The sequence below is a fragment of the Macaca mulatta genome, chromosome 6 (genome assembly GCF_049350105.2).
Source record: "Macaca mulatta isolate MMU2019108-1 chromosome 6, T2T-MMU8v2.0, whole genome shotgun sequence".
In the NCBI taxonomy this organism is placed as follows: Eukaryota; Metazoa; Chordata; class Mammalia; order Primates; family Cercopithecidae; genus Macaca; species Macaca mulatta.
The window spans coordinates 103,723,463-103,747,563 of NC_133411.1; the positions used below are offsets into that span (position 1 = coordinate 103,723,463).

The 24,101-nt window shown below is 47.2% G+C and overlaps 1 protein-coding gene and 1 pseudogene across 8 annotated transcripts in view; one reads left to right on the forward strand and one right to left on the reverse strand.

The window, feature by feature from the left end:
• LOC144329448 (SH3 domain and tetratricopeptide repeat-containing protein 1-like) overlaps window positions 1-18,985 on the reverse strand; it is a 52,269-nt gene extending 33,284 nt beyond the window's left edge. For 3 of the 8 annotated variants that reach the window (XM_078005017.1, XM_078005016.1, XM_078005013.1), the window contains exons 1-2: window positions 18,763-18,985; window positions 15,600-15,734 (exon numbers count right to left, since the gene is read on the reverse strand). The gene's annotated coding sequence lies outside the window, so the exon portion shown is untranslated. The remainder of the gene's footprint in view (window positions 1-15,599; window positions 15,735-18,762) is intronic. The other 5 variants (XM_078005018.1, XM_078005015.1, XM_078005020.1 and 2 more) reach the window with 2 other exon arrangements.
• LOC144341281 (uncharacterized) lies at window positions 18,131-19,187 on the forward strand (annotated as a pseudogene).
• The last annotated feature ends 4,914 nt before the right edge of the window (window positions 19,188-24,101 follow it).

Sequence of the window (24,101 nt, forward strand, 5' to 3'; positions counted from 1 at the left end):
CTTGTTATTTTTTGTCTTTTTGATAATACCCATCCTAATCGGTGAGATGATACCTCACTGCGGTTTTGATTTGCATTTCTCTGATTGTAAGTGATACTGAACATTTTTTTCACATATTTTTTGGCCATTTGTATGTCTTCTTTCAAGAAATGTCTGTTCGGTTGGGTGTGGTGACACCAACCTGTAAGCCCAGCACTCAGAACGCTAAGGCAGGAGGACAGCTTGAGCCTAGACCAGCCTAGGCAGCAGAGCAAAACCCTAGCTCAAAAAGAAAAAAAAAAAAAAAAAAAAAGAAATATCTGTGTCTGTTCAGCTTTTTGACCTCCAAAAATTAAGAGCCCATTTTGGAATCGGACGACCTGCCTGATTCAGAGACAATCTGTGTTTGGTTCTACTCTGCTACTTCCTATGTGACTTTGGGAAGTTCCCTTAGCCACTTTGAGCTCAACTTCCTCAACATTAACCAGGAATAAGTACCACCTGCCTCTGCTGGTTAACGCTGAGGACTGAAAGGAGAACCTCAACGCCACTTGACGATGCTGCCTGGCGGAAGCCCCTCAATGCGGGACTGGTAGGATCATCTGAAGCTAAGTACAACTTTCCTTTCCACTGTCCTAGGCTCACTCTGCATGCGATTAGAAAGGAATAGCGAATAAAGGAAACCAAAATAATTGCTTAATTTTTAATAAGAAATTTTTAAAAAGTGGGGGTGGTGGCAAAATAGGAGGGAGAGGAGGGGAAGGAAAAAGCAGCCAGTCCCAAATTCTAGTCCAGGGCTCATCCCCGGCCTCCTCACTCAGGCAATCACCAGTCCCCACCTCCTGGGGAGGGGTACTTTCTCCGCTGGATTCACCTACAGGGAAGGCACTGCCACAGGTGTTCAGAAACCAGGAGCACCTTGAAATGGGCAATGTGCTTTGGGTAGGAGACCTACAATTTACCCAAAGAAACCACGGCACAAAAGTGACCCACATAGGAGGGACCAATGGCTGTAAATACTTGGTGGCAAAAACTGATGTCATACCGTCTGTAAAGGAGACACACACCCAAATAAAATTTGCCAAAATAGCATGAAAAAAATTCAGCAGACATCCAGTGCCATTCTGTTACTGAAATATGTATATCCCAAAGCCAGGGACCTCTCTGGAACACTGTCTTTATTTCCACGTTTCATGGAAGATGTTTGAGTGCACTCACGTGTGTCTCAACAAACCTCCAGTCCCTGCTCTAAACCCTGTGACTCCTCAGCAAAACCCAAAAACAAGTATCAGTTTTCCTTCCAAATGGGAAATTTCCTGACCTAGCGAAACCAGCATCAAATCCACTTATTATGAGATAGCTGATTACAGGCAAAGCCCTCTAGTCCAGGATGACTCCCCTCCTGCAGGAGCGGGAAGGATGGGCATAGCACTGGCCTTCCAGACCACATCTCCAGGCAGTTTGAAACCATGGCTGCTCAGGTGAGCCATGATAAAAATCAAAACCAAGTATATCTGAAAAGTGTGCATGTCAAGACCCAGACCTCGGACCAGACTCAGCAGAAATGGATGTTGCAAGGTTTGTTCAGAGACCTCCTCTCCATACCCCCTCTCCCCGGGACCTCCCTCCTTGCACTAGCGGTCCAGGGCCAATGGACCGCTCCCTTACCTCTAGCCCAGTGCATTTTCAGGACCAGCTCCCAGACTGTACCAGACCCTGAAATGTATTCGCTGAATGCACTATTTCTTGAAATGATCATAAATCACCTGATTATAGCAACAATTGTTTTAAAAGTGTTCTCTCTCTCTCAGGAATCATGCCATGAGTTTGAGCAAGCAGCTTTGCTTCTCTCTACTGCAATTCTATCATTTGCAAAATGTTAACAATTACTGTGTTCACCCATAGCATTGTTGTAAAAAGCCTTAAGACCCACTTCATGTAGCCTGCCCGGAGCACAGACCCTGTCACATGGTAAATGCCCACTGAAGGTGAGTTATCTGTAGCTATTATTACCTGCCCCTCCAGCGAACAAAAGGAGTCGATCAGGTCTCATCGTATCACCATGAAAGGATGTCCATGTAGACTGTGCAGTGGGAGTAGGGGAACTCAATGTTTATCAGGTACTATTTTGTTTTTTACAAAGTGTACATATATATTTGTAGGTACACTGGAAAAGATCTGGAAGGAAATACACCCAGTGTTAATAGTGACTACCCCAAAGACACATTCATCCAAACACACAACAGAAAAACACTCACTATCTTTCTGTCTTCCATATCATTTGAACTATTTTCAATAAGCATCTATGGCTTTTGTAAAGTTTTTGAAAGCAATTTATTGCATTTTTTTCTGGAGAAACAAGCAGGAGCACGAAAAAGGTGGAAACAGAAGGTAAAATGGAATGGGACTCAATGGAATTGAGTCCCAGCCAGGCTCAGCAGGCACACGAACCACACACCTCTCACTACAACTCAACACCAGCTCTCTCTTCTCTTGGTCCAATGGCCCAAGACTTAGAGATAAAATGTTTATTGTGATCACATCAATCACACCAAGGAACTTGGAACCACCCTTTCAAACTCCTCTCGTTGTGTGTACCTGCCCAGGGCTGTTAGCTTTCCTCCTGTGTCTTTGGCTGGCCTGTAATCCCCTAGCAGTGGAAATGCATCCTGACACTTAGCCATCATCCCCACAACACTCAGCACCGCATAGAGACCAGGGCAGTGATGCCCACTCGGACTGCGATTCACTTATAAAGCAAAGGACCAGGGGCCAGATGCGACTTGTCTTTGGTAACTCACCAGCTGTTGCTTGAACCAGAACAAAGCCAGGTCTCCTGATGCCCAGAAAAGAGCTAGTGCCTGTACCGCTAGAAAAGTGGTGAAAATGTTTTGCTTGCTGTGAAAAGACGCACTACTGGAGAAGATGGGTGCAACTTCTCATGGAGCCACTCAGCCCAGATCACCAGGAAACAGGGCTGCCGGATGACACACTAAGCCCAGATCACCAGGAAACAGGACTGCCATATGAGACACTAAGCCCATCCACTGGAAAGGAAATCTGGCTGGGCAGTAGAAGGAAATTCACACAGGTTACCCCAGCCCAACGGCAGGAACAACATGAAGAAAGCAAAAAATAACTGACTGGAAAGCCATAGCCTGGCTAGCAAATTCAAAACAGAGCCACAATCCTAGCAGCACATATCACTGCAACACAGAGCTTCAGTCAGTGTGCTCACACTTTAAGTAGAAAGGTAAAATGTCCATGTTTTTGGAACAAAGGGCTATTTTTATGTGTGTGTGTGATGTCAGAACAAACTGTTGGCAAGGAAATAGAAATAGGCGCCCTTACACATTGACAGTGAGATAACAGTATGGCCCTAACAGAAGGGAATCGAGCAACACCCATCAACATTTAAAATGTGCAGAACCCTGAATCCCACAATTCCATTTCTAGCAATGCATCCTATGAACATATTGATGCAAATATGGAAGAATTACGTACAACTCAGCATTGATTAATCCAAACGGTTGGGAATAACCTAAATATTTACCAGTGGGGAACTGATGGAGAACACTGTTTATCTTATGCCAACATCTGTGTTTTAAAAAGAAGATACATAGGCTGGGTGCAGTCGCTCACACATGTAATCCCAGCACCTTGAGAGGCTGAGGCAGGTGGATCAAGAAGCCAAGATATCCAGACCATCCTGGCCAACACGGTGAAACCCCGTCTCTACTAAAAATACAAAAATAATCTGGGCATAGTGGCGCGCGCCTGTAGTCCCAGCCACTCAGGAGGTTGAGGCAGGAGAATCGCTTGAACCCAGGAGGTGGAGGTTGCAGTGAGCTGAGATCACGCCAGCCTGGTGACAGAGCAAGACTCCATCTTGGAAAAACAAACAAGCAAGCAAACAAACAAAACTGGCAACAGTGGTCACAGAGCAGTGATGGGAGTAGGACTGCCTTTCACTCTCCAGGACCTTTTGAATGTCGCTCATATTACATACTCAAAATATATGACTACAGTAAATATTTTCAGAGTAACTATGAAAAACTGGGGAAATAATAATATCTAACACACAGGACTGCTGCATAATTAAAGGATGAAAAACATTAATCACTATCAGAGTTCAAAGGAAGAAAGATTAATTCTAGCTTGGATGTCAGAGCGGGGATCATGTAAAGGAAGTGAGTATTTCAAGTCTTGAAGGATGGAGAAGATTTAAAGAGGCAGAAGTGTGGAGATGATGTCCCAGATGGAGATAAGAACATAGGCGAAGACGATGTCCCAGACGGAAATAAGAACACAGGTGAAGACGATGTCCCAGATGGAGATAAGTACATAGGCAAAGACGATGTCCCAGACGGAAATAAGAACACAGGTGAAGACGATGTCCCAGATGGAGATAAGTACATAGGCAAAGACGATGTCCCAGACGGAAATAAGAACACAGGTGAAGACGATGTCCCAGATGGAGATAAGAACATAGGCAAAGAAGATGAAGAGATGAGAAGGTATAAATTCTAAATGCAGCTCTCAGGCTGGGCTTCAGAACAGCGCTTAGGCAACAAGTTGGAATGCAAGGCTGATGGCGGGAATGGAAACACTGAAACCCAACTTGCATATCACGCCCAGATCATGAGCCTTGAATGCCAAGCCAGGGAACCCGTCCTTGATCTTAACAACAAAAAATCACTGGGCTGGGCGTGTGGCTCACGCCTGTAATCCAGTGCTTTGAGAGGCTGAGGTGAGAGGACTGCTTGAGGCCAGGAGTTTGAAACCACTCTGGACAACACAGCAAGACTCTGACCTTACAAAAAATTTAAAAATTAGCTAGGCAGTGCTGGGATTACAGGTGTGAGCCACCACACCCGGCCTGGTTTCTCTACTTCTAAGGGCACTAATCCTGTCAGACCAGGGCCCACGCTCATGACCTCATCTAGCCCTAATCACCTCTCAAAGGTCCTATCCCCTAATACCATCACACTGGCAGTTAGGGTTCCAGTACAAGAATCTGGAGGGGACATTAACATTCAGTTTATAACAATGTCTTTTCAATCCTGTTGAAAAAAACAACCAAATGAGTAGGCAAAGAAGTACCTTATATGTAAACAAATCAGAACTTTTCATATTTCTGCGAACACATTAAGGTCAATTTAAAATGTCTGATAACAAGAGTCAGAAGCAGAGATAAATGAAAGTTAGTTACTCTGCATTTTAGGCCCACCTTGAGTTGTCTTCCAATGACATTGTGGCACAAAGAACACTGCTTTCTATTCCTGGTTTTGCCACCAAAGAAGCTGGAACATTTCCCTGTATTTCTGTTTATCTTGAAAATCACTGGGCTGACCTAGCAGACCTCCAAGGTCCCTTCCATTCACAAATTCCACAAATAACTTCCTACCAACAGAGGCTACACAAATAAACTACACTGACGAAGGGGAAAGCTAACACTAGCAAACAATGAGATGCACACAAGACAAGACGTATAGAGAAGTGGATCAACCACAAACTGGTGGACGATGAGCCGGCGGGGGATAAAAACACATTCCCTAACGATGGACAGACAGGAAATGGCGCTGAGGTAGTATTGTTGAAGATTTCCTATTTTACAACTTCAAGATAAATGGCCCAATTGTTTATATTCATTCTGATTAAATGTGAACGTGAAAACTTCCTCCAGGGGACACAGACATCTAAAAAGTTCCCAATGTATCCAATTTGTCATTTGATATTTTTACTGACAAGAAAAATGAGGGACTGAATATACAAACAGAACATGCCTGATCATATGTATAAAGACAGAACTCAGACCACAACCTGTAGCTGCCCACCCAGGAAACCAATCCCCTATTTACAGTAAACAGCTAGGAGGCCAGCCAGGCTAGCACATGAGACAGGAAGCCAGACTGCTCTCTCTCCACAACCCAGAAACTAAACCACGATTCTGTCCGTGGCCAGGACTTGACTCAAAACTGACAGCCACCCTAATTTTGGCCCCTATTTCCATTTAGGATAATTCAAAGAAAGCCAAATACACCCCTAACGAATCACATAGGACACCCCACTTCTGCACAGCCGCCTCCAGCCCCCACAACAGCCTCCACTGAGAGCCATTCTTTTCCATCCTGAAGCTTCCCCACTCCTCATCTGCCACTCACTTGCATGTCAGTCTCTGCCACACGCAAGTGATGGTGCCGACTCCCTTGCCACAGCAGCTCTGAGAAAGTCATCTCTGCCTGTCTCATGTGGGCAGCCTTCCTTTATTTCCCCCAAAGAATAAGTCTTAAATGAGGGGCTTCTCTCTCTATGGCCCAGCTACACAATTCAGAAGCCCAGCATGGCAATTCCAAGCCTGGAAAGACCATACACCCCTCAGGTCTTCTTTCCACAAAACACAACTTCCTTGAGTTCTTCAGTCACTCCCCACTAACCGGGGAAGGAACCATGTGTTATGGAAAGATCAAGGGCTTTGAAGTCAAACTTCTGAGTTCATCAAGTACTTCATCTTTCCACTTAAATTACATGGCCCTGCCCAGGCGTGGTGGCTCACACCTGTAATCCCAGCACTTTGGGAGGCCGAGTTGGGCGGATCACCCAAGGTTGGGAGTTCAAGACCAGCCTAACCAACATGGAAAAACCCCGTCCCTACTAAAAATATGAAATCAGCCTGGTGTGGTGGCTCATGCCTGTCATCCCAGCTACTCGGGAGGCTGAGGCAGGAGAATCACTTGAACTTGGGAAGCAGAGGTTGTGGTGAGCCAAGATCACGCCATTGCACTCCAGCCTAGACAAGAAGAGCAAAACTCTGTCTCAAAAAAAAAAAAAAAAAAAAAAAAAACAAATGACGTGACCTTGAACAATTTTCTTAACTTCTCTAAGCTTCTATCTTCATCTTCAATAAAATAATTTTACCTCTAAGATTGCATTAAATGGAATCCCACATGTAAAACAGCTGACAAATATTAGGGGCCCAACAGCTGTGTGCTCCTACTGCCGCCCCACTTTACCCCAAGGGAGAAGTGCAAGATGTCCAGAAAAAGCCTGTTGATCCCTGCACCTCAGCATCCTGTGTTCACACAAGGCGCAGTGGCATCCAGACTTACCTGGGTCACCCAAAGACAAGCCATGTTTTGATTTGTCAACTTAGGTACACATGGCTTCTAACGTTCACCATATATGATCCATAATTTAGAAGAGATTTTCCTACACTACCCCGCGGTTCTATTTTAGCAGACTTAGATGTGCCATAATAGCTCACTCTCTTAAGCCCTCTTCAGTATCAAAAACAAAACTTTAATCTGTAACACAGTTATCAGCCGTGAAAGTGGAAAAGGTACCTATGAGTCAAAATGACCCTCTGCCCCGCTCCACCCCACCCTACAAAAAGCTGTTCAGGAGTATTTGGGCTGCTTATGAGAATGCTGTCTGTATTCCCAGGAACAGACAAACGCCTACCCTGGTTAGAAGCTGCACTGCTCAGCCTCCAGGGTAGAAAGCTCCCCACACCCTCTACCCAAGGAGAAGAGAAGCAAATGGGGTGGCCAGGCTCCAGGACGTGGACTGTTTAGTGTGGTTTCTGCAGTCCAGGTCACCGCCATGGGTGAAGCTTTTCCTTCCTTCTTTTCCAACCAAGTGGCCAAGGTCCTACGGCTGCTGTAGGGCCTCTTCCCCAGGATGAGACAGCCCAGCCATTCCCCTTCCCTCTTTTTTTTTTTTTTTTTTTTTTTTGAGATGGAGTCTCACTCTGTCACCCAATCTGCACTGCAGTGGTGCAATCTTAGCTCACTGCCACCTCTGCCTCCCGGGTTCAAACAATTCTGCCTCAGCCTCCCTGGTAGCTGGAGTTACAGGCGCCCAGAACCACGCCCAGTTAATTTTTATATTTTTAGTACAGATGGAGTTTCAACTTGTTGGCCAGGCTGCTCTCGAACTCCCGACCTCAGGTGATCCACCTGCCTCGGCCTCCCAAAGTGCTGGGATTACAGGCATGAGCCACCGCATCTGGCCGAGTCAGCCCAGACATCTTGACTTTTTGTTCTGGCAAAATTACTCTCTTCCACGTCTGCCTTCCAAGTAGCTAAATCAGAGATCTGGCCTTGGGGCAGGCTTGAAGAACCCCTGTTTTTTGGTCCTCAAGAGCTCCTACCAGGGTCTGGGACAATTCCAAGACTTGTGTTCTTAAAGAGGAAAGAAACCTCACATACACGGCTCTCGCAGAGCTCAGGCAGAGCTCAGGCAAGGCTTGGGAGGTGGCCCTAAGGTTTGGGTGTGCCATCTATGATAACAGCTAAGAGATCTGAAGCCAGCTGTCTGGGTTCCAACCTCAATTCCAACAGCACTGGCTGTGTGATGTTAGACAACGTCCCCAGCCTCTCTGTGGTTCAGTTTCCTCACTGTAAAAGGGACACAACAATAGAGCTTCTCTAAAAATTAAGTGAATTGGTGCATATAAGGTATTCAGAACAATGCTTGGCACATGGGGGAGTTCAATAGACACGTAATGAACAGAGTAACTTAGCAATTAATAAATATACTCATCCAGGACAGGCGCGGTGGCTCACGCCTGTAATTCCAAAACTTTGGGAGGCTGAGGCGAGAGGATCACTTGAGCCCAGGAGTTTGAGACTAGCATGGGCAACACAGCAATATTCCATCTCTAAAAATGTGTTTCTGTAACATATATGTATATATAGACTCATATATTCACAGTGTATTTATAATACACAAAATAGCGGAATACAGACTTAACTGTTCACAATGGTTACTTCTAGAGAAGGGGAAATGCAAATTTCAGCTTTTTATGCTACACATATATTCTTGTATCATCTGAAATATTTAAGCAAATTGTATGTATAAATTTGCCCCAAAACACATAGCAGAACAATGTAGTTTTGACTCAAAAATCTTCAAATCATGATGGAATTGTCCTGTGAAAGTAAAGTTATAGAGATGAAAAGTCTCCCTCCAGCCTAAATGCTCTTTCATACGACCTATATTACACACACCAATGCAGACGCCCCAATCCTTTCCCCACGGTCATAAGAATTTTTCAGTGAACTGTATTCCCCTTTACAAACTAGATGATAGTTAGAGTTACCAGGCAAGAACGTGGATCCAGTTCTGCTTTTTCAAAGCCCAATGTTCCTCACATAATAGCAATGCATTCTTCAACCGGTCAACTGCCCCCAACACCTGAGCTCTCTGTTGTACACAACTCAGCGAGGCCTGGGAGAAAGCAGGTGCAAATTTCACTTACTCAGTAACAACACATCCCACCTGATTCCTCTGCTGGGCTAGTTCTCAAGTCATCTTTTTCTAAGCTTTCATTCGGCTCTACCACATGTACCTAGGCTGGGTAAAATACTTTACCAGGTTTTTTTTTTTTTTTGAGATGGAGTTTCACTCTCTAGCCCAGGCTGGAGTGCAGTGACACCATCTCGGCTCACTGTAACCTCCACCTCCCGAGTTCAAACGATTCTCCTGCTTCAGCCTCTCAAGTAGCTGGGACTACAGGCACACCCAGGACTACCACCACACCCAGCTAATTTTTGTATTTTTAGCAAAGATGGGGTTTCACCATATTGGCCAGGCTGGTCTCAAACTCCTGACCTCATGATCCGTCCGCCTTGGCCTCCCAAAGTGCTGGGAATACAGGCGTAAGTCACCGCACCTGGCCTACTTTACCAGTTTTATTCCTGAATTAAACCTGTTATTACTATCAATAACGTCAATCAGTGCCATTTCATTCACCGTATGACACACACACACAAAGCACTCCATACTCGCTCCACCTATCTGCTTTTCTGCAATGGCCACAGTGTTCCCCATCTTACATGAGAGGCACACACAAAGACAATGACTTCTCCAAGGTTTTGTAATTCACAATCAGTGGCAGAACCAACATGACCAACCATGTCTGGCCAAGGCCTGTGTTTCAGCCACACCATCTGGTTGCTGCCCCAAGGCTCAATGGGCAAGTAACAGATCACTCCGATTGCAGAGGCTTCAGAAATGCCTTCCACCATGGTACAATGGACGGTTCGCTCTCAGAAGGGGAGGCAGGGGTGGAATCAGCACACAGTTCTGCTAGGTTTCTCATGCAGGGCACAGACTATGTGTATTTTGTGCCTTGCTTTGCAGTTGAAATGTCTCCTGCCCCCTGTACAACAGCTTTCTTTGTCCTCTCCACATAAAAGTACAACTGAGGTCCTCAGGGGAAGGCAGTGATCACTGCCCTGTGCCACACCTGACTGATGTCCAAACAAGTGGACACACAGGCTCTTCTCTTATGGCCCAGGCTGCCCCCATCTGCTAAGCATCAACAACTACACATAGGATTTGCAGAACATGAATGACATGGAGGTGACTGCTTTATCTCTGTTGAAAACTTACTGCGCTCTCTTAAAAAAGGGAATTCAGGAAAAACTGAACATTTGAGGCTGGCTGGCTGTAATCTTCAGCTGCTGAGAAAGCCTCAGCTGCTCGGTTCCACTGTGGAAATCCAACTCCTCCCTCAAAGTCCAACTCAAGTACACCTCCTCTGCGGTGACTGCCCCTTCCTCCCTTTCACAAGCATGTGTTCTCTCTGCAGTCCCAGAGCATTCTATCGCCACCTCTGGAGCCACACTGTCCCAGCCTACAGCCAGCTCAGCGCACAGCTGCCTCTCCCTTTGTGTACCTGCAGGCCCCACCTGGGCTGGAAGGCTGCCTCCTTCTCCTCCGCACAGAGGCGGCACTCAGGAACTACTGAATGAGGGAGGGAGTGGATGAGCAAGATCAGCCAAGGGCTACAGGGAGTGACCTGCAGCTCCCAGCAGGAACAGCCCCTGCCCTGCCAATCCGGAGGTGCTGGCTCTGTTCTCAGCAGGGCCGCTAAAAGCTCCCTTATAACAGCTCTAGGCCACAACGGTCAACTTGGTGTCAGGCCCTAGAGACACCGAAACTCCTAACAAATAAAGAGGCCGCGTATGCAGCATGCTCGTTAAAAGCACAGGCTTTGGAGTCAGAGCTTGAATTCCGCTTATTATGTGACCTTGAGCAAGTTACTCAATGCATCAGTCTCATTTTGTCACCGGCAAAATGAGGACATTATCTGCCACACAGTGTTGCTGAAAAAGTAAGAGAGGTGACAGACGCAAAGTGCTTGGCACTTACTTACTCTTATTGGTTTATTACAAAGAAGAGAACACGGGAACAGCCAAATGCAAGAGAGGCACAGGGCACACCACGGGGCAGAGAGGTCGAGGCTCCCATGCCTGGAAGTGCCACCTCCCCAGCACCAAATGAGTTCACCAAACCAGAAGCTCCCCAAACCCAGTATTTAGAGGGTTTTATGGAGTTTTAATAACATCAACATGATTAAGTCACTGGCTACCCGTGACTAGCTCAATCTCCAGCCTGTCTCATCTCCCCTCCCAGAGGTAGGTGTGGGGCTGACATGTCCAACTCTATAATCATGACTCATCTTTCTGGCAACCAGCCCTGATCCTGAACCTGTCTAGGGGCCGAAGCCCCCTGTCATCTCATTATCATACAAAAGACACTCCTATCGCCCCAGAGATTCCCAAAGTCTTAGAAGCTCTTGTGTCAGGTATTGAAACCTAAGACCAAATATTATAACCAATGATGTTCCTATCACTCAGGAAATTACAAGGGTTTTAGAAGCTGTGGGCCAAAAACCAGGAAGAATACTAAATATATACACTATTATACTATGTATCCCACTATCACAATAATTTTTTTTGAGACAGAGTCTACCTCTGTTGCCCAGGTTGGAGTGCAGTGGTGCAATCTCAGCTTATGGTGCGATCTCAGCTCACTGCAACCTCCACCTCTCAGGTTCAAGCAATTCTTGTGCCTCATCCTCCTGAGTAGCTGGAACTACAGGTGTGCAACACTACAACTGACTAATTTTTGTATTTTTTAGTAGAGACGGGGTTTCACTGTGTTGGCCAGGCTGGCCTTCAACTCCTGGCCTCAAGTGATCTGCCCACCTCGGCCTCCCAAAAATCTGGGATAAGTCACGAGCCACCGTGCCTGGCCTCACTAGCACAATAATTATACTGAGAGGATGGGGGAGAAAAACGTGGGCAACAGGAGGAGCGGGGAAGGTAAGCAGCCTGAATCCTTGTCTTCCATAGTAGGACACCTCCCTGTCTTTCACACAATCTAGAAGAACGAGCTAAAACATAAACACAGTAACCTCCAAGGAGCAGGGATCAGAGTGGAGAAGGGTAAGGTGGGGGATTGCTGGGTTTTGTCCTAAGCCTTGTTAATTTCTGACTCTTAGAACTGTAGGCCTGTACAACTTTGCTAAAAATGAGTATTTACCTGTAATCCCAGCACTTTGGGAAGCCAACGTGGGCGGATCACGAGGTCAGGAGATCGAGACCATCCTGGCTAACACGGTGAAACCCCGTCTCTACTAAAAATACAAAATACTAGCCAGGCGTGCTGGCAGGCGCCTGTAGTCCCAGCTACTCAGGAGGTTGAGGCAGGAGAATGGTGTGAACCCAGGAGGCGGAGCTTGCAGTGAGCTGAGACTATGCCACTGCACTCCAGCCTGGGCGACAGAGCGAGACTCCATCTCAAAAAAAAAAAAAAAAGAGTATTTAGTTTTTAAACAAAATCTGATATTTGACCAACAACAATAGTATATTAAGTGATATGGTTTTTTGTTTTTGTTTGAGAGAGGGTCTTGCTCTGTTGCCTGGGCTGGAGTGCGGTGGTATAATTCTAACTTACTACAGCCTCAAATTATTGGGATCAGGTGATCAACCTCTCGAGCAGCTAGAACCACAGGTGTGCACCACCATGCCCAGCATTCTTTCTCTCTTTTTTTTTTTTTTGGTAGAGGTGGAGGTCTTGCTATGTTGCTGGTCTTAAACTGCTGACCTCAGTGGATCCTACTGCCTCAGCCTCCCTAAGTTCTGGGATTACAGGTGTGAGCCACCACACCAGGCCAAAGTGGTGTATTCTAAAATTTTTTGGAATCCAACCACTTTGAAAAAGTATGGAGAGCTATAAATCATCTCCCCATAAACACACATGGATGCAGATACACAAAATTGTTGCACAGGATTTTGGGGACTTCATAAAGTCCTGAAAGCCAGGTTAAAAACCTTAGGACTATACATTCTGGTTTCTTTTTTTTTCTTTTTTTTTTTTTTGAGACAGTCTTGCTTTGTCATTCAGGCTGGAGTGCAGTGGCGTGATCTCCGCTCACTGCAAGGTCTGCCTCCCAGGTTCACGCCATTCTCCTGCCTCAGCCTCCCGAGGACCTGGGACTACAGGCGCCCGCCACCATGCCCGGCTAATTTTTTGTATTTTTAGTAGAGGCAGGGTTTCACCATAGCCAGGATGGTCTCAATCTCCTGACCTCGTGATCCACCCTCCTCGGTCTCCCAAAGTCTGGGATTACAGGCGTGAACCACCGCGCCCGGCCCTAGATTCTGGTTTATTAAAGGAAATGCATTTCAAGTCAGAGTTTGTCATTTATTGCACAGGAAAATAAAAACTTAGTTAAGAAAATCAAAAACACCCACATGATAAAATGAGGTCCTACTTGGTTTTAAACTACTTGGTGACCACCATCAGTTGTTTGCTTGACCACAGGATGCACCTAATTCCTAACTATGAATAAAGGTACAAACATTGTTTATTGGGCTTTTGGCTTCAGCCTTGAAACAATCAGATTCTCTCAAACTCAGGAATGTGAATCGCTGTTGGGTTGATGCAGCTGTTTCCATTCTAGAAATGGACCTGGAATCATGTACTTTTCGCCCATGAAGAGTCCTTTGTGCAAAACTTGAAAAGGGAAGGTCCCAAATTCCCCATATGGTATTTCTTCCAGTAGAGGAATTACTCTAATGACTTCTTAGCAAAACTTACATGATCAGGGCAGGCCATCAAAATACTCCAGAAAACAAAGTTTAGCTCCATTTCTGATGGACCTGTCTCCACTGCTATCAGTCTCACCAACAGCCTCACATCAAGTCAGAGGAACGGTTTTTTCATTTAAGAAGGATCTTCATGGCTGGGTGTGGTCGCTCACGCCTGTAATCCCAGCACTTTGGGAGGCCAAGTTGGGTGGATCACGAGGTCAGGATTTGGTGACCAGCCTGGCCAACATACTGAAACCCCGTCTGTACTAAAAATACAAAAATTAGCCAGGCTTGGTGGCACGTGCCTGTGGTCCCAGCTACTTAGGAGGCTGAGGCAGGAGAACTGCTTGAACCTGGGAGGTGGAAGTTGTGGTGAGCCAAGACTGCACCACTGCACTTCAGCCCGGGCAAGAGAATGAGACTCCGTCTCAAAAGAAAAAAAAAAAAAAAAAGGACCTTCATGTTCCTGCCAATTTGCAAAAAAATTAAATAAATAAATAAATAAATAATTGATATCTGTTAACCAGAGGTGACAAAAAGCACCTCCCAGGCTGCTGTAGTAAGTGGATCCGTAACTGTGGTGGGAGATTCCAACCCCCGAGACCTGTGACTATGTCGTGCAGCAAAAGGGCTTGGCCACAGGCCTTAGGAAGAGTATCCTGGGCTATCCAGGGAGGTCCAATCTAATCCCATGAGCCTCTAAGAGCATAGAACTGGCCAGGCGCGGTGGCTCACACCCGTAATCTCCACACTTTGGAAGGCTAAGGCAGGCAGATCACGAGATCAAGAGATGGAGACCATCCTGGCTAAAATGGTGAAACCCATCTCTACTAAAAATACAAAAATTAGTTGGGTGTCATCGCGGGCAACTGTAGTCCCAGCTACTCAGGAGGCTGAAGCAGGGGAATCACTTGAACCCAGGAGGTAGAGGTTGCAGTGAGCTGAGTTCATGCTACTGCACTCCAGCCTGGGCAACAGTGCGAGATTCCATCTCAAAAAAATATTTTAAAATAGGGAATAGAACTTTCTCCGAGTGCAAGAAGAGAAATGCACAAAGGGGAACTGGAGAGCCTGACCAGGTCCCTGGCCTACCTAGTCCTGAGCTGATGGGACCACGTACAAAGACCAGATAGAGGCCTCAGGAGCTGAGGGCAGCTCCCAACAGATGGAGAGCAAGGGAACAGACACCTCAGTCCTGCAACCACAAGGAACTATATTTGGCCAAAAGCACTTGGAAACAATTCTCCAGTGAGGAATGCAGCCCAGCCCACATGGTGATTTTTGCCCAGTCACATCCACGTCAGTCTTCTGCCCCATAGAACTGTGAGATGATACAATTTCAATTGTTTTAAGCCACTAAATTTGTGGAAATGTGGTAAAGCAGCAACAGAAATGAATACAGTGATTCACGTGGAAACCCCTAGAAGAGTTCCTGGCACAGTGTTGACACCTGACAAGCGTTTCCTGATTTCCTTACATCGCAAGGCAGGGCTGGCCACACTCCATCCAAAACAATAAATGATAGACTTGTTCTGACAAACCAGATTCAGTGAATTATAAATGGCCCAGAACACCTACAAATTTTAGGTTTCAGGTAAGTGATTGCCTTTCTTTTCACTTAGAAGCCTCCCAATGCTCATCTTACTGATAAACTCTAAGTACCAGGCAGGAGACTAAACACCAGACAAACCCAGCCCCAGATGCCCCAAGGGAGCCCATCCCAGCACTCACTCTCCGCTGCACTGAAATGATGTCCAGGTCAGTTTATCCCACTAGACCAAGAACTCCAGCTCTCCACGTGTGAGTCACCAGTGCTGCCTCTGCATCTCTGCTTCTAGGATGGTGCTTCTGCACTTCACAGGAAATCTGTATCAATGTTTGTCAACACTATATATGACAGTGTCACTTAATATCTGCACAGAAAACATAAATTCTTTGAGGACCAGGGCTGGGTTTATTAGCCTTTGTAATCCCACTGCCACTGTCTGAGACATCAGAGGCACTCGGTAGAAGTTGGTGAAGAGAAAGAAAAGGCAGAGGAGAGACAGGAAAGCAGGACCAACACCGCAGACACAGATTCTGAGGTGGCCGGAGGAGAGGCAGGGCAGAGAAACTTCCTGGATGCTGGAATGGGGTTCACTGTGATATCTGCTGCTGGATTTCAAATGTCAAAGGTGATGCTTTGCTGACCTTGACCTCTGACTGCCCTTTAGCTTTCCCAACCTCAACACAGGGCACTTAGAAACTGCAATGTCAAGAAATTATGCTTCATTAAAGCATGGGAATGTTATTTACATGGACGTTCATTACTGAATTTTTTACATGGGAATGTAAATAATTGAAGAGATTGTTAAAGATTAAATCATGCACATTCAATAACTTTGTAAAATATTAATGATAACTGAAACACAAATTTTGATGTTCCCCAAAAATGCTAAAATATAAAAAAATACTGGCCAATTAAAGATAGAAAACAATCCTAATGCAGCTCCCCAACAGACACATTAAAACTTCTCTATACATTAAATATTTCGGATTTCAAAGGAAAACCCAGATTCATTCCATTCTTAATATGGCGTTAAAAAAAAAAATCTTAGGTAATACAATATTTCATTTAAAATTTACAAAATTCCATTACATTCATTATTTCATTTGATCCTCAAAACAATCTCCTGAGTTAGGCAGAACAGGTATTATTAACAACTAACTCCATTTTACAGGTAAGGGAACTGAAGTTCAGCAAGTACTTGGGTTTAACAAAAGCTTTAATAGGGCCACATATCAAAACCAAATCCTCTGCTCAAAAGAACTAGAATAAGTTATCTTTTACATATTATTCATACTTATATCCTGTCAATATCCAAAAATGTTTTCAGGTAGCCTGCAATAATAGACACCTATCCAATAAAAACATTAAAACGAAAAACAGGGGGAAAAAAAACAGCAGGTGACATGGGAGACAGACGAAGGTAGATAGCAAAGACTGAGACTTATAATCTAAGAAAACTTCATCTCTGACCTTCCAGTTCCAGGGAGATAACGCTAAAGGAAACAAGATGGTTTATAGACTCATAAACTGACAAAAGAGAGGTTGCATCAGTTCTTAACTCTGAAACACTCCTAGCAGCCACAGCAAATCTCTAGGACAACATACCAATGGCATCAAAGCAAGAGTATACTTCGGGATAGAGTGAATTAAGTTCCCTGTTTGGGACCCAGGCCAGGGCTAGAGAAAAGAACTCTGAAATGTAGAGCTCAAAAATACATCCTCTGTCGGCCAGGCGCAGTGGCTCACACCTGTAATCCCCAGCACTCTGGAAGGCCGAGGCGGGCAGATCACGAAGTCAGGAGATGGAGACCATCCTGCCTAGCACAGTGAAATCCTGTTTCTACTAAAAATACAAAAAATTAGCCGGGCATGGTGGCAGGCGCCTATAGTCCCAGCTGCTTGGGAGGCTGAGGTAGGAGAATGGAGTGAACCCAGGAGGCGGAGCTTGCAGTGGGCCAAGATCCTGCCACTGCACTCCAGCATGGGCAACAGAGCAAAACTCCGTCACCAAAAAAAAAAAAAAAAAAAAAAAAAAAAAAAAAAAAAAACAAAAAACAAAAAAACAAAAAAACATATATATATATATATACCCTCTGTCTTCTCCATACCCATGTGTCCCCTTCTGTGAGAGACTTCCTTACACCATTGCGGGGAAGAGAATTTTTCTCTGCTATATTTGCTTGAAAGAATTAAAGGTGTAGGGCAAAAATTCTTGGAAATTATGTAGTTTACGATCCTCAAAAGTGAGAAAAATGAAGCCCAGAAGAGAAGGCCTTCCAGGAAAATTCCAGAGCCAGAGGTAGACCCAGTACATTGTTTTTGTTTTTGTTTTGAGAGGAAGTCTCACTCTATGGCCCAGGCTGGAGTGCAGTGCAGCCATTTCACTCACTGCCACCTCCGCCTCCTGGGTTCAAGCTATTCTCCTGCCTCAGCCTCCTGAGGAGCTGCGATTACAGGCGCCCACCACCACACCCAACTAATTTTTGTATTTTTAGTAGAGACAGGGTTTCACCATGTTGGCCAGGTTGGTCTCCAACTCCTGACCTCAAGTGATCCGCCTGCCTAGACCTCCCAAAGTCCTCGGATTACAGGCGTGAGCCACCGTACCAGGCAGACCTGTTAAGTTTTAATCAAGTACTCTGAACTATGCAACAAACGCTAGGAAGTAATAGAAAAAAAATTAATCTAAAAACCCTCTGGAGAGTCAAAGAATTGCAGATTTAAAATAGCACGAATACTTGGATTCACGGTATTGAAAAAGGACCTCGCATTTACCCACGCGCGCGGGTCCACGCAGCCACCTATATAGGTGGCAAAACACTCAGGAAGCCCTCATGCGGGGCCGGGAAAGAGCCCCCACGCAGAGTCACGGACTCCCTCGTCCGAAGGTCCGCGCAGTCCCCTCGGTGAGTCTAGGGAAGCAGTCTCGCTGCGAGGGAGGGCGAGGAGGGCGGCGGAGTCTCCCTCTCGCGGTGGCCCGGACCCCGCCCCACGAGTGGGCCCTCGCAGGGCCCCCTCTGCTGCACGCGGGGACCAGCCACGCTGCGGGGAACCGGGCAGAAGCCAGCGCCTGGGTCCATGCAGTCCCCTCCGCGGCAGACGCGGGGAGCCGGGGAGCAGTAGGGACCGGCCCTCACCCGCAGGGCGACCAGGACACCCCGCGGGCCCACGAGGTACCGCAGCAGGCGCTAAGCCCCCGGTGCCGCCCAAGGCCGAGACAAAGCCCTGGAGCAAGGACCCCGGATCCCAACCTCAGACCCTGCGGAGCCCAGCTCGGAGCCGCCAGGCGCGGGGCAGAGACCCCCGCCCGGTCCGGAGACCCCGTCGCCCGTCGCGCCCTCTCACCTCAGGCTGCCGCCCCGCAGCGCTCGCTCCTCGCCGCGGCGCCTGGGCCGACTGGAGCGCAGCTGAGCAGCCGACAGAGCCGCGGCAGCCTCAACAATGGAGCCCCGGGGCGGGGCCGCCGCCGCCGCTTCAGCCCGTGTTCCCCGCTCAGGATCCGGCTCGGATCAAGGAGCTGCAGCTGGCGCGGGGTTGCGGCCGGGAAACACACCGCGCAGGTGCACACGGCCCAGCCCGCCGCCCGCAGCCCCGCCCCCAGCGGAGCCGGGCGCCCAGGGCCCGCCCCCCGGGCAATGGGGAGCGAGCTGCGCGGAGAGGGCGGGGCCTGGGGGAACAAAGGCAGGTTGGGCGGGGCGGCGCTGGGACTGGGCGTGCGGTGTCCCGCGGGAGGACCGGACCCAAGAGCTGGCCGGATCCTGGCCTCCTAGAAGACCCAGCTCAACGTCCACCTGCAGTCTGTCCTACAGGACGCGCTCATCTCAAGCCCAGAACTCAGGCTTTTAGGGCAGAGAGCGAGAGACAGGCTTGCTTTACAAAAAAGGAAACTGAGGTTCAAGGAATAGGATTGCCTGCTGCCCGAAGTCACGTAGTCCCATTCACTCGTTCACCTTGTCATTCAGCAAACATTTGGAAGCACGTATGGTGGGCGTTAGGAGTGAAGTAGGGCCAGGCGCGGTGGCTCGCTCCTGTAATCCCAGCAGTTTGTGGGACGGAGGCAGGTGGATCACTTGAGGCCAGGAGTTCGAAACCAGCCTGGCCAACAAGATGAAACCCCATATCTGCTAAAAATAAAAAAACTTAGCCGATCGTGGTGACGCGTCCCTATGGTCCCAGTTACTGGGAAGACTGAGGCAGGAGAATCGTTTGAGCCCGGGAGGTGGAGGTTGCAGTGAGCTGAGATGGTGCCACTGCATGCGCTCCAGCCTGGGCGACAGAATGAGACTCTGTCTCCAAAAAAAAAAAAAAAAAAAAAAAAAAAAAATTAATAGAGGGGAAGTAAAAACGAACTTAGGCCTTCCCTGAAGGAGCTCGGCCAAGGAGTACCTGAAATGTCTCTGCATCTCTTTAAGGTCTGATAAAGGAACCAGGAGCAAGCGCTAATCACTTCCCTTTCCTACCTCAGAACTTTCATGTGTTTGCTGTTCCCCGCCTGAAATGCCAAGTACCAATGGTATTTATTTATTTATTTATAGAAATGAGGTCTCCCTATGTTGCCCAGGCTGGTCTCAAACTCCTGGCCTCAAGCTATCCTCTCGTCTCAGCCTCCCAAAGTATTGGGATTGCAGGCATGAACCACTGTCCCAGCCCTGATCGTCTTTAAAACGTCTTTCCTCATCTTATTTGAGTTTCCTGCTCCATGTGACCCCACACCCTTGGTTTCCCTGTACTTCCATAGCTGCTCCTCGGTGGGTCCTGGGGACCCACCCCCTTCTCTGCCCAACTTGTATATGTCTGGACTCAGGCCAAATGCCCTTCCATTTGCAGTGGGCACTGCCACAAGAAATCTCATGCCTTTCCAGGCTTCACAAACCATCCACATGCTCTGCTGCCTGCCAGAGACATCCATCCCAGTCAGATGCCCAGCCCTGACCTTTCCCAAAGGCCCAGCTGGACACAGGGAAACATCTCAAATTTTCCGCGGGCCAAACAGAGTGCTTTATTAGTGCCCTAACCTGCTCATCCACATTCTTGTGATTCTCAGTGAACAGCCCCTCCATCCACCCAGCTGCTCAGGTGAAAATCTCAAATCCTCCTCCAGTCCTTCCTCCTGGAACCTCTCATGCAGCCCTCTGCCTTCCTAGGACACTGAGCACGCCTCACTCCCAGTGCCAGCTGGGGTGCTGTCTGAGTGGCTGCCACCCACTTGGCATGAAGTGTGACCTCTCGCCCGGTGTGGTGGCTTATGCCTGTAGTCACAGCACTTTGGGAGGCTGATGTGGGCAGATCGCTTGAGGCCAGGAGACTGGGACCAGCCGGGCCAATATGGTGAAACTAAAATACAACAATTAGCCAGGCATGGTAATGTATGCCTATCATCCCAGCTACCCTACCCAGGAGGCTGAGGCAGGAAAATTGCTTGAACCTGGGAGGCAGAGGTTGCAGTGAGCCAAGGTCACACCACAGCACTCCAGCCTGGGCAACAGAGCGGGACTCTGTCACAAATTTTAAAAAAGAAGAAGGAGGAGAAGAAGAAGAAGGAGAAGAAGTGTGACCTCTCTAAGGCAAGGCAGTGTCCCACTCTGATTCACTTCCATGTGTAAAACAGGACCTGCGCCCTGAAGGCACTCACTCAGGAAGGCTGCTGGGATGGGTGGATGCACAGTTAAGGTCTTCATGGTGGCTGGGGCTGACCCCATCCCCATCGCTCTTCGCACACACACCTGCACACTCATCACTCCCACGCTCACACCCACCACTGAAAGCCTGGCCCCTAATCTGATTTGCCTAACAAGGTCCCTGGATGAACAACACATGCTTCCCTACCTCTCCCCTGCTAGGGCCCCACCGTGTTCTGGGATGTACTCAGGGATCAGGAGAACAAAACCTCAGGGAGTGAAAGGACATTCCAGGGTGCAGGCCTCTGCATCCCCCTCCATGCCCTCACCCCTGCCTGACACACCCTCACCCCTGTACCTGGCCAGCTCCTACCAACCCTTAAAGTCTCACCAAGTTCAGTGGTGGCAGCCACACCCTAAAGTGACTGACCCCCCAATGACCTATGCCGTTGCATAGTCTTCCTGACCTTGGGTACGAGCAAAACCGGTGACTGGCTTCTAACCCATAGAGCCTGGCAAAAGCAATGGGATGTCATTGTCACAGTGCATCACCTTCGCACACTAGAGAGAAAGGTTCCGCCTGCAGGCGCTACAGGAGGGAGATGCTGTGCTGAGAAAGGACCTTCGGAGGGGCCCTGTAGGCAAGGAAGCAAAAAACTGGGTCCTTGCCAAGCGGGTCCGAGGAAATGAATTATGCCAGTAACCTCGGCGGACCTGGAAATGGATTCTGCCCTGGTGGAGCCTCAGATGAGGATGCAGCCCAGCTGCTTAGCGTGAGATCCCAAGCACAGGACCCGCTAAAATGAGCTCAACTCCTAGCTTGCCAAAATTGGCTTAAAGGTGTGTGTTGTTTTAAGCTTCTAAGTGTTTAGTTATTGCCTATGAAAGTGGTAAAATATGAGACAATAACTTAGGTCCCCTCCCCATCACACACATTCTTCTTTCTGGCATTCATCACAATTATACTTATTGATTTAAAATCTCCCTTTTGACTGGGTGCAGTGGCTCAGGATTTCCAGACCAGCCTGGCCAACATGGTGAATCCCCATCTCTACTAAAAATACAAAAATTAGCTAGATGTGGTGGTGCAATCCTGTAATCCCAGCTACTCAGAAGGCTGAGGCAGGAGAATTGCTTGAATCCAGGAGGCAGAGGTTGCAGTGAGCCGAGATTACACCATTGCACTACAGCCTGAGTGACAAGAACAAAACTGTCTCAAAAAAAAAAAAGAATTGTCTCTTGCCACTAGCATGAAGGTCCCATGAGAAGAAAAATGGAAACTCTTGCTCATAACAGTGCCCCAAATGCCCAGCACGGTGTAGCTCTAGGGCAGTTAGTCGATGGTGGACGCTGCTGGTTGGAGGGCCCTGCTGGCCCTCCCAACTGCCTTCTCTCTGGTCACATTCCATTAGAGAGAACAGAATAGTTTCTTGCCTTTCCAGAGTCCCTCTTAGTGGGGATTGGCCAAGTGACATTGTCCTGCCCCGGGAGACATAAGTGGAAGTTGGCCGAAAGGTTTCTAGCCTTGGTGTGCTGGGACAATTTGAACCAGGACATGACAGCTGACCGTCCATTGTTCGGGAATTCTGCAAGTTGGTTGTTCAACACATTCGGTACTTCAAAATATTAAATAATATAAACTTGCAAATTAAAAAATGCATTAGACCAGATGCAGTGGCCCACGTCTAACACATGGGAAGCCTGAAGCAGGGAGATCACTTGAGCCCAGGAGTTCAAGACCAGCTTAGGCAAAAAAGGAAGACCCTGTCTCTACAAAAAATTTTAAAATTAGCTAGGCATGGTGGTGTGTGCATGCAATCCTAGCCACTCAGGAGGCTGAGGTGGGAGGATCGCTTGAGCCATCTGTTCAAGGCTCCAATGAGCTATGATAGTGTCACTGCACTCCAGCCTGGGTGACAGAGCCAGACCCTGTCTCAGAAATAAATATATTTCATATATTAATAAATTTATAATAAATGTATATATATACACATTTATGTATTATAATTATATATTTTGACATAAATATCTATTTCTTGTTTTATTTATTTATTTATTTTGAGATGGAGTTTAACCCTTGTCACCCAGGCTGGAGTGCAATGACACAATCTGGGCTCACCGCAACCTCCACCTCTTGGGTTCAAGTGATTTTCCTGCTTCAATCTCCTGAGTAGCTGGGATTACAGGCACGCACCACCACGCCTGGCTAATTTTTGTATCTATAGTAGAGATGGGATTTCTCCAAGTTGGTCAGTCTAGTCTCGAACTCCTGACCTCAGGTGATCTGCCACCTCAGCCTCCCAAATTGCTGGGATTACAGGTGTAAGCCACTGTGCACAGCCTATATGATATATTTATATATTATAATTATGTATATTAATTTTATATAATATATACAAATATAAATATGAAAACTTTCCTTGCCTTCTCTTGTTTCTATCTACAGTCAGTCCCATGACTTCAAATACTATCTACATGTAATAATTTTAAATGTATATTTTATATATATTTATAATTTTGTTGTTGTTGTTGTTGTTGTTGAGACGGAGTCTCGCCCTGTCGCCAGGCTGGAGTGCAATGGCACAGTCTCAGTTCACTACAACCTCTGACTCCCAAGTTCAAGCGATTCTCCTGCTTCAGCCTCCCAAGTAGCTGGGCTTATAAGCGCCCACCACCACGTCCAGCTAATTTTTGTATTTTTAGTAGAGACACGGTTTTGCCATGTTGGTTAGGTTGGTTTCGAACTCCTGATCTTAACTGATCGCCCACCTCAGCCACCTAAAGCTCTGGGAATACAGGCGTGAGCCACCGTGGCCAAACTATTTTTCTGTTTCCAAACATTTTACATGAGAGGAAAGCAGAGAATAAATCATCTAACACTCTACTGTAAAAAAAAATCTTTGTGCCTCTCTTCTTTTCATCTTTCCTAAGTGTACATATTACCAAAATGTCTTTAGGTTGAGGTCCCCCCGTGAAAACTCTACAGGGTGTTGTGTCCTCAGCCACCCTCCTGTCTTTTCCTAGTCCTGGCATTTTAGAACTGTCTGGGGATGACCCAGGATACGC